The following is an 11,914-nucleotide window of genomic DNA, read 5'->3' as shown; positions in this document are numbered from 1 at the left end:
CATTAAAATTGAAATGTATACAATTATCTTTCTCATAATTGAATCTCCAACACAGCTCTTTATGTTGAATTGGTTTCAGAAAAAATTGTGATGTAGTCTTTATAGTTTTGGAACTTACTGCTGATCTTTCGAAGAACTAAAATCTGACTGTAAGAACTTTGTTCTGCACAAAGAAAGAGAGGGCTTGTAAGGCTAAGTTAGAGGAAGTGGACAAAGAAGAACTACAGATGGCTGTTGTAACCCAGTTGGCAAAGATCCATACACAGAGATTTTGCCAGGGAAAATATCAGGCTAAAAACACATATCTGTGAATAAAAGAGCTGAAATGAGTAGTTGTAACAGGGTAGAGAACAATTGAACACTGTCTTTGTCTACCCTTTAGAATGCTGAATAGCCACAGGCACACAAAGCATTACCAGAAAATGACAATAAAACATTGCATGCCGTCAAAGCGTCTGGCTATAAAGAGCAGCCTAATTTTATTGCATGTTTGCCTTGACCCACTTTGCCAATCAAACAGGAATGGCACCTGAAATCAAGCAGTTACAGACCTTTAAAAGACAAAACTGTGTACATGTTTGAATGTAGAGAGGCAGCTCTTATGCAGTGTTTTTTTTGCTGTCAATTTGTCCTTGAATGTTGACAAAGCCAGAGCAGGAGATTATGCAGGCAGGGGCAAGTCATCTGGCACACTCGAGCAGAATAACAAACCCTGTGTTTGCTGACATTGGGGAAAATGGAAGGATCCAGATTATTACCACTGCATTTGTTGACCCCCCCCCTGAGAAAAGAAAAGCTGATGTCCTTCTTTAAGGCATTGCTCATGCATCATAAGCTCCATGAAGACTTGCCAAAACATTATACAACTCAGTCAACACCAACTAAATATGACTAATGTGCAATCCACAGGGTTGGGCAAAATTTTAAAATCTACCTATCTATGAATGTATGTTTGTATCTATCTATCTATCTATCTATCTATCTATCTATCTATCTATCTATCTATCTATCTATCTATCTATCTATCTATCTATCTATCTATCTGTCTATCTATCTATCTAGCTATCTATCCTGTCTGTCTGTCTGTCTGTCTGTCTGTCTGTCCCCCTGTCTGTCTGGCTATATGTATTACCATGATGCGTCTATCTTTCATCCATTTTTCTTACCCATTTTAGTCATCCTTGTTGATCAGAACAAATTATTCAGTTTGGTTTATCCTTATGACCCAATCTCAACATATGAAAGAAAGGTCCATACAAGCTTAGAGTGGGAGAGTATAGGTCAAGGTCAGTTTGCGACACACATGTGGAGCCCATTTGGGTTTTTAGGTTTCTTGCCCATAGCACAATCAAGAGCATGACTGAGACCAGAAACCCTGACGTACCTGGTTCTGATGACCAACCATCGTTTTTCCAGTCACCTGGACCTTTAGATATGGACCCTCTCGATAGCTGTTTCCTATCTCTACAGAAATTACAATACAAGAGAACTTATGCTCTTGAAATATCTTTAATTTGAAGTTCATTGTTGTTTCTGGCAAGTGCATGTGCAAATGTTACAGTGCAGTTGACTTTCACATTGATATTAGCTTGTTGTTCATCTCTTTCCCTTTCTGGCGGAACAAATAGGAACTATTAAAAGATTCAAAAAGCAGTGTTTTTGCCTCTCCTAGACTTAGATCTAGACACTAATGGTCTACCTTGGATGCACTACACTTTTGTCTACGTGAATATTCTTCCATCAACATAATTTTCCACTAAACAAATTCTTTTTCAGTGTAATAACTTGTGTATACAACCACAAACGCATGCCGGCAGATCTTTGGAGGTTTTTTGCTGGTAATATTTACACTAGTCCGGTTTTTCTCTGGCCATGTTTTGAATATTCATTATCTCTAGTAGTTTTGTGGCCTACTTTAATGTTCCAGAAAAATGTCCTTGTACCAGATTGGATTTTCTTGTTGGTCAAATTGCTTCAGATGAGACATTTGAGACCCATTCAGCCAAGCTGTTTTGGATTGTAATTTGCACTGGAAATAAAAAAGCCAAGCCAGGAAAAGCAAGGATGGTAGGAAGTGCTTCTCGGTTGTAATTTCTATAGAGATATAGTAGAGAACAGAGTCTCCAAATGTGGAAAGTGCATTTTTGGTGTATTGTTGGGAAAACGCATGATGACTTCGCTCTTGATGCAGCTGTGCTGATTAATGTAAGGGATTCTGACATCATCCGGATGCCCCAGAGAGAAAGATTTGGCTTGGAACAAAGATGTTATATCCTCAGAAACCCTATGGAGATGGCATGATGCCAGAGTAACTCCTCTCTCAAAAACCATCTTCTTGCACTGACATGCTCAGCTCTTTTCTTTTGGATTTCCTCCCCCAAAAGCTTCTCGCTGGCTCAGGGTCACTGTGTTTTTTTTTTCCTGATAACATTTACTGTATCATGTTTTTACCCACTAGACCTATTGACCTACAGATACACATGCTGTGAAAATAGTATGTGATTTTTGTTTATGGTGGGTTTCTTTTCCATTCGCATTTCTTCCTTTTATATTACCCAATGTTGGATAATTTCGATATTATAAATGTAGACGTTAAAAACTAATAGTTCGTCTGTATTGTTTAGAAACACGGCAGATCTTCCGCACAAGCACAAATGCCTGATGTTGAATTTTGCATGAGACTTCTGTCTAAGGTAAAATTAATTCCCACTTTTTTTTTTTTTTTGTTTCATCGTCATGCTGATGAGAAGGCAGATATCTTTCAGAGTTATTCATAAAAATGTCAAAAATTTGCACAACGATGATGAGGTTTGGAAAGAGAACTACCTTTATTTTATATGGAACACCGTGTGCCTACAGAGGTAATCCTGAAGACGGTTCCAATGGGTCTCTGAATGGACTTCCATTTTCACATGTTTTTCACCTACATGCAGGTGGATGCTGTTAAATACGCCCAAGGCATGAGGAATGTCTGGTTAAGAAAAGGGTTCTTTGATCTTGGCCTTTTGTTAAAATGAGATGCGTGTGTGGATGTAGTACAAGCAAAAAGATTTCTTAGGCACAGTCCTTCAATAGTGCAGTCACATTTGATCTTTTTTTTGAATTGGTCTTAAAAGAACAGTTCACTTCCATATTTTTTCCCCCATCAAAACTCTTCTTATGTGTCTTCTTAAATCAGCAGAGCCTGTGCCGTCTTGTTGTACATTAGCACCTCCGCTCTCTTATAAATACTGACTGCATATGGTTACTAAAAAGTGGGTCATGGAGTTCATAGTAATTCTATGATTTTCCTTTTTTTATGTACAATTTGTCAAATTTTGGGGTCAGTAAGTTTTTTAAAGGACACATTAAATGTAATTAAAAAGTGACAGAAACAGATGTCTATACTGCTAATGAGCTTTCTAGTCATCAAAGAATCCTGATAAAAAAGAAATCACTGTTTTCCACAAAAATATTTAAGCAGTTCATCTGTTTTCTCAACTTTTAATAATAGTAAGGAATGTTCTTGAGCACCAAAATTAAACATATTATAATGATTTCTGAAAGAGATCAACGTGACACCTGAAGACTGGGAGTAATGATGCTCAAAATTCAACCATCACATTAAAATATTGAAAAAAGAGTAATATATAATATTTCCGAATATTCCTGTTTTTACTGTGTTTTTGATTAAATAAATGTTAGCCTTTCGTGAGCATAAGAGACTTCATTCAAAAACGGTAAAAAAATTAAACACAACCCAAGACTTTAGATTGAGTTGTGAAGGAATTTTGATTTTGTTGGTTATACAGAATTGATCTATTAAATGTTTTTTAGAAGGGGAAAAAAAACAAAGGCTGTCTGCTGAGTTTTGGTATGGAATTGGATATGTGTGTGTGTTTACTTTGGCCCAAGGGGTCTGTTTTGTTGATTTAGGCTTTAACCTTTCACCCTTGACTCCTGTTGAACCTGAGGACCCCCGGGTGTTTGTCCTTCCACTCACCGTCAGCCCCCAAGTACACTCAAGGTCATTTTGTCCTCACTAAGAAAGGTTCCACTGCTCGACAATCAAACATCTTGTGACTGTTGTTCAAGAACTTGCCTGTCTCCAGGTTGAGACTGTGCTACATTACAGGCTTTCACATTTAGGGACCCAGTTAATGAATGTCCAGCCCATTGAAAGTCCATGCAACAAATCAGCAAATTTTTGAGACACCAACTGAGAACAGAATAAAGCACAGTGAATTCCTTCACTTCTATCTGGTGGAATTTGTGCGTTCGCTTCAGTGCCGGGAGGGGTGGTGTCATGTTTTTAGCATGGCTATCAAATTCACATCTGTCAGTGGATTTTAAACTAAGGTTCTATGTTTTCACCTTGCCCACAACTATTTGGTTGTTTTTCCATTTTATATTTGTTAGAATTTGTCTTTGAGTTTCACTGTCTTCTCACACATATGCTATGCAACAAAATTTCCAGCAATAAGCAAGCTGTTTTGGCTGCACTGAATGTGAACGTGTTTGTTTGAAGCCCGTCAGATGATGTTTTGATGCGTTATATAGTGCTTGCAGTGATGACATATTGTCGTACTCCAAACACCTTAAACAAGTTTATCATTTAATCACTTAGCCTACATTTACGCGTTTTTTACTTACTTTCGGGCAACTGTCTTTTATCATGATTTCAAAACATATAAGAATCAGATACTTTTTTGGTCACAGAGTTTCTTTCAAGCAGTAATTCCAAAAGCAACTGGAACAATCGTATTGGGTTTTTGTCAAGGGAACCAGGGGTGATGCTAACTTCCAGGTAAGCCGACAAAAAACATCACGCCTGCAGTCACTATATTGAAACTTTTGATTTTGAACCAATGAGATTTTAAAGTGGAGAGATTGACAAAATGTCAATGTCACTCACCCTTTGTTGTGGTCACATACATTGCTATTTGTCTAAAAAAAAGTCCAAAAACCTCAAGAAAATGGCCACTCATTTCTTATATCTACTCTAAAAGCCACTTGCTTTATTTCTGTTTATACATCTTCATCATAGTTGTGGCCTAACCCTGCGTTTTCAGTGATAAGGTAAAATCTTAACAAGTTGACTTTTTTTCTTTTCCGACTGCTCCTGCTTTATATTTCTAAGAGTTTTGAATTATGGTTGTCTACATATAGCGGTGTGCTTTCAATGACAAGTCTTTTCAAAGACTCTCCCAATCATGGATACGAGTAGGCGACAGGATTTTTAAAAGCCTTTAAAAGAAATAGTTCACCCCACTACCACCCTGGCCTCTTAACCAAGCACAAAATTAAGAGAGAAAAGAAGGGGGTATAAGGAAGGAAAAGAGAGCGAGCAAGAGTTCTAAAAAACCTGCGCAGCTGATTACAGAATTGGTTTGGGGAAGGAAGAGAATATTGGGACAGTCGGACTTTTCCTCTCCAGGCAGCCAACCTCTCATCCCATTAACAGAACAATTTCCTTGAAATTTTGGTTGAGTAAATTAACCACAGACCAACTGTTGCACACTATAATTTCATCAACATTTTGCTCCCAGCAAGGCCTTATTGCAATCTTCACCTTACTCTTTTGTCCAGCCAGAAAACCCTAAAGCAACCACCCTAGCATTGCCTCTAGAAACCAGTATAGACTCCAGTGTTATTTAAGCATTATTATATACTTTTTATATATCTTTTATTAATATTTCAAATGAAGCTTTTATTGGTTTTTATTTTCAATTTTTGAGTTTCTAACTTTTTAAGTTTGTATTTAGTTACTTTTCAGTTAGTTTTCGATTTTAATTTGTTTATTCTTATATTTTTGTAATATTCTTTGTTTAACTTTCATTATTTTTACTCGCATTTGTTTAGTACTTTCCCTACACGTATTTATATCTTTTAGCTTGCCAGCAACATTTCAATTCATTTAATTTTTGTTTCATATAAATTTTTATATGTTATATCAATACTGGAACCATTTTTGTAATAATTAATTTTGTAATCGAATTTGTAAGAGTTTTAGTTAACAATAAAAAACACTGCTAGCATTGCATTATAAACCCTAGCCCCCTTGTGTTATTTTAATATTATTTATATACTATTTTAGCATTTATTAATTTTTGAATTAGCTATTATTTTTGTATTTTAGTTCAAGTTTATAGTTTTCCACGTTTACATTTTAATTTTGTAGTTTATATTTTAGTAAAAATTTTCATTTTAGTTTTAAGTTTTAGTAATTGTGTTTTGTAATTTTTGACAGTTTAAATTGTTTTTTAGATTTCTATTTAGCTTTTATTTTTTATTTTATGATTTTTGTTGTAATTTACTTAAACTAAGTTTTTATTTCACTTAGTGTTTGTTGCAGTTAGTTGCCAACGGGCAACGTTCCAAATTTTTGTTTGTTTTATAAAAAAAATGTTTTTCATCTGTTTACATTATTATTATATATTTAATTTTAATTCTATATAACATTCATCTGTTCATTTTGATATTTAATTACATTTTATTTTAAATAGTTTGGTTTTAATAAACACTAACAACACTGCTATCATTACCAGTAGAAAACCACCCCAGAACCATCTTAGCAATGACCTAGCAAAACCCTGGGAAACAGCCAGCCAGAATACCCTTGCAACAAAATAACAATACACTGAAACACACAACACCTTAGCCACCAAACAAACCCATTTTAATGTGTAGCATCTATAAATGAAGGTCAAATATACATTTGAGTGACAGCTTTGTTTGTGTGGAAGGGACGTGGCCTCAAAAGACCCATCACCATGGGCTGAAGAAGAGAGGCCGATTTCATCATGATTCAGGATACACTGAGTGAGACTCTGGCAATAAAAGAGTGCATCCACACTCAAACCTTCCCAAGAATGATACAGATTTCTGGAACAGACCCTCGCTGTGGAGTCCCAGACTACCCCTCACAGAAGGAATGGAGCATCCTTAATTACTTAACCCACAAAGGAGGCTTACTTGGGGGCCGTAAATCGCCAAAACGCTTTGATTTGTTTGGAGGACGCTGGGACAAAACAGACCTCACATACCAAGTAAGACTTGCATATATAGCGGTTGCGGTTGTATCTTGGTTGCTGTGTTTCGGAATGACAGACATAAAAATTAATTAAAACATAAAAGTGTAAATGGGAGAAAATGACTTTGATGTATTGCCAAGGTAATATTTTGAGCCTTACACACACAAAAAAAAGGCCACACTAAGTCAATGATATGCTTATTTTGGTATCGCTAGCTCCTAGTCCACCACATTGACTAATTATTCTATCATTAAGGTTTTTTTTTTTTTATTAAGACTGTGTCCTAAATAAATAATGTGCGTTCCTTTCCTCCTTTTACCTCGGAATACCATTCCCCAACCACACAGGAATACTAGTTTCTAATTTAATTCTTTATCTTCTCAAATTTCGTTAAGCTGTTATCGTGTCTAGGGACGACCCACCACTCTGTTCCGCTATTACATACACACCCACTTATTTAGAAGCAGTAAAACGGGTCTCAGACCCGGGACTACGGCCCTCCAAAACACGACAAAAATTGTATCAACCCTCCTTATTTAAAACATAATCATTTTCTTTACACACAGTCGCTAACTTCACGTCAACCTAAGTTCAAGTGGTTTTGTTAAAAGGATAGTTTCACCCAGAATATGAATTCATGCCTGGTAAATACCTACCCCTGGCGTATTAGGCATAAAAGAAAATATTTTGACAAGTCGCAGGGTTTGCTGGGTTGTTTTAAACACACAATGAATATTCATTTGACTTTCTGTTCAATGTGACCTCAAATGACTTTTTCCAAAACAAAGGTGAATGAAAGTGAGTACAGATGACAGAATTTTCCTTTTTTGGGGATGAAATAGCCTTTTAAGAAGCCTTTTGCTTGACATTTTTGGCCTTACTAGTGTTGTTTTCTGCGTCACCAACTTCATGGTTTTGACTGATTGCCTCAGCCCCACAAAGCATTTGTCCAAGGACAGTTTCGAAACCGACATAGGACTCTCTGTAATATGAATTCAGCTTGAGGTCACGACCCGACCCAGAGAGATGTCACATTTAAGAGAGCTCATGTGTGTTGATGGGCGCGGAAACCAAATGGTTCAGTTTTCTCTCAGTGCTCAGCAGGGGGTGGGAGAGGGGGACAGGACAAGAAAAACACGCCGTACAACCACGGATTAAAACTTGCCTAATTTTTATGGCCCTTTCCATAAAAAATAGCCCAGCCTATAAATCTCCCATGGTTCTCCAAGCCACATTTGTTCACATCATGGGAAGTTTAATGGGGACTCTGAACCCTTTATATCCCCATAAAGACTTATTTTATATATTATAACTGTGTTTTAAATATCGTTCCCCTGGGAAGTTATAAGGGCTATCGACATTTTTGTAAAATGAGGTTCTATTCCATATTTCTGATTCCTGTGAAGCAATTATGTTACATTATGTGAAGAATGTTTTTATTGTGTGTTTACATCTTGGGGACTTTTTCGAGTATACGGGATAAATCTCTACGAATACCATATGGTAAAATTTTATAATGCAAGACTTTTTTTTAGTCCTCAAGGTGACATCAGTGTAGCTGTACAATAACCCTCATCAGGTTGCACCCTGAAAAATTACCATGATGTATTCCGTTAAATAATTCCATCTCCCATTGTTGATATCATTGTACAGATTTGTAACTAAAGTGCTTAACCGTCATCAGAATCTGATGTCAAGACACCCACACATGCACATTGCACGACTTTTATCCACTGCAAACGCACAGTCAGCCAGCCGCATTCTAATGCGCTTTGCCACTGTGAGCTGTTCTGAACTCATAGTCTCTCTGAATGAATAAAGCCAGCTCGCTGCGGTTCCTCTTGTAATTTGTCCCCTGTCAATTCAATGAGAATGACTGGACATGTGCAAAATGAACTTCACAAAAACCCATCATACCCCTACTTGTAACAGGCGGGGCGCGGGGTGGGGGGGGTCGTGTATATTAGTTACTCTGAGGTTAACATCTATCCAGAGTGTTGATTTTTCGATCACCATTCAATGCGGGCAGAAGTTGGTCATGTGCGGTCTGATCGTCATTTTGCATTCCTTAAAGTCAAGTGTTGAGCGCATCTTTCAGTGAACAACATGCTGAAGGCGCACTCAAAGTTCATCCATGGAAAACCTCACTCAAGCTAGGCTGGGACCAGATAAGTTAAAAATGTTTACTTGCTTGAAAAACCATAGAACCCCAAAAGCACCAAAAACAAAAATACAAACCATTTACAAACTAAAACGATACGCCACTGGCCTAGGAGAGCCGCGGTGCCATCCCCCGTAATGAGCTTTTGCTTGGCCTTTTTTTAGTCTTAAATCATGCACACAGTGAGGGGGGGTGGTTGTCGGTTGTAATAAGGTTTTTTGATTTGTATTGAAAGAGGCCCTCCAGGCTCACCAAGGCTGCATTGTAATTAATCAAGAAATACAAGTAAAGAAACAGCAATACCGTGAAATAAGAAAATTAGGTAGTTGTAATTAAAATATAATGGGTTTCCAATTTGAATATTGAATTCCTGTGTCCGGGCAAAGTCTGAATTGTTAGCCATAACTGCAGTCTCCCATGTCACATGATCCTTCAGAAACTAATTTTCTCTAAATTCTGATTGTGGTGCTTAATTATTTTTGCGAGGAAATTGTGATCCATTTTTTTCACATGATTCGTTTGAGAAACAAAGGCCAAAACAGTGACAGATAGTGTTGTAAACTGAGTGTGCTCCTTCTAGTCAACCTTACAAATGTGTTGTTCTTTACGTGTCATTTTTGATTCAATTTGATGCATTCTTGGCTAAACAAAAGTATTATAATTCTCTTTCATAAAAAACACACATTTGGTATACCTGGGTGCAAAACCTTTAACTGTAGTGGTATCATTATCATTGTATAAAGGCTTTTAGTGTTTTTAAGGGATAAAACAAAAGTGTGATACTGTAAAGATATTGTGTTTGCCGAAATTAAATAGAATAGCAAATTATTAGATGATGATTTTTTTTTGCCATTTTTAAAAGCTGTTAATGAGTATTTTTTGGTTTTATGTTTTTTACCTTTTTTCTTTTTTTTTTTTTTTTATTCTAAATTTTTCCCACCAAACCCCAAATATGCCTCTTGTGGTCCCCTGGGGTCCCTAAGAGCACTAGTTTTGGAAAACCCCTGACCTATAAGATGTCCCTGAAAAATCCTGTAAGTGGCTCCTGTCTTTCGCTGCCGATTAGACACTTTATAAAGCCGCCACCCTTACCTAGCATACCATGGTTTAGATGTTGTGTTGAATCTATTCTTTTTGTGGTAGTAGCCATAGTCCTAGATCAGCAATAGGGAGGCTTCTCTATATTGGAGCAGCGATATAAGGACAGGTGTCTTAAAGAGCAACAGACTACCCACACTGGGGCTTAATCCTGCTGTCATAGCTCCCTGTCGTGGGCTTGTCAGATACTGCAGACGGCCCCACAATCTAAGAGCTTTTTTTTTGGTGTGGCTTCTCAACATTTCAAGGCCCACAAAGCAATTCCCACTTCCCACAGAGCCAATGAATGACCAACACGCATGTAAGGTGTTTTCAACGCATGGAAAACTAACACAGATGTACCCATTCCTACTAGCTGCCATGTGGGAGCTTTAAGTGCGTTACATTTTTATTAGTATATTTTTTTTTTTCTCGTAGGAACATATGATTCACCCAGATTGTGGGTCCACGGGGTTTAAATAATGGTGGCTTGTGGTGGTTGGGATTTCCTTCTGTTGTGAGTCAAATAAGGCTCTTGCGATGCCTGTCATCACTCAGCAAGCTCTTTCAGTAATGTAGCCGCTTCATCCTTTCATGCTGAGAGAAGTTTTAAAACCTTGTGGCCAGCTATTCATTCATGAGTTAGCATTTTACTTGTATACAACCAGCATTCAAAATGGAAATTTAAACAGCTGATGTAGCAATAGAAAGAGCAGTTGGAGTTATCCCTTAGGTTAGTTTTGGGGAGGAATCAAAGGTGGTGTGTAGTAAACTTGGACCAGAAAAGATCTCAACTTCAAGAGAAACAGCTCAACCTAAAGAAGAATGCCATACAAATGGATAGTCCACCTTAAATAAACTAATTTACTCAAAGGATGATATTTTGAATAAGAGTTCATACAATGGAATAATAGTTGATACATTAGAATATCAATGGTAAACAAATTAAAACTTTTCAAAAATATAGTTTTCTTTTGTGGTTTCATGGAAGAATGAAAGGTCATACAGATTTGCAAGACATCGAGGGTGAATACATGATGACAGAGCTTTCATTTTGGCGATGGACTATCCCGCTAAAGCTTCTAAAACTGGGCACTCTACTTGCCTTTGTAATGTGAGTTGTTCTTGGAATTAAGATCATGCTAAATGGACAAGTAACCAAACAGAGGTCTTGAAATATGATGCTATTCCTTTCATGAAGGCTTAGGAGGCCCACGTTAAGGAACCCATCTAGATGTGGGCTGCCACCTCACTGTTCGGCAATTATCAAGGTACTCACCATGTTCAGGTTATTACGTTCGAAAGCATAGTACAGTGTGTGAAGACCGTGTACTCTATATCCACAATTAAGGCAAACATTCGAGGACTTCTCTTGTCCTTTGTTCACAACAGGTAAGATTCTGATCACAATACAGGCCCGTGGTTGTCACCACAAGAAGGGAATGCAGGACACATATTCAAGATAAAGGGGGGATACTGGGGGTTGGGGTAGGATATCACAGTCCAACATTAAAATAAGCATTGGTGTGGTCTGTAATGAGTAGCTTTTGATGAGTGTTTCTGTTGCTTGTGTATATTCACGGTTCCTTGCGGTAGCCCCTTGCAAGATGAATTTAGAGAAGTTCAGACATCTTCCTGAAAAGGAGGCACTGCAGGTCCTGGA

The sequence above is a fragment of the Cyprinus carpio genome, chromosome A21, assembly GCF_018340385.1.
Source record: "Cyprinus carpio isolate SPL01 chromosome A21, ASM1834038v1, whole genome shotgun sequence".
Lineage (NCBI taxonomy): Eukaryota > Metazoa > Chordata > Actinopteri > Cypriniformes > Cyprinidae > Cyprinus > Cyprinus carpio.
This window is presented reverse-complemented; position numbering follows the sequence as displayed.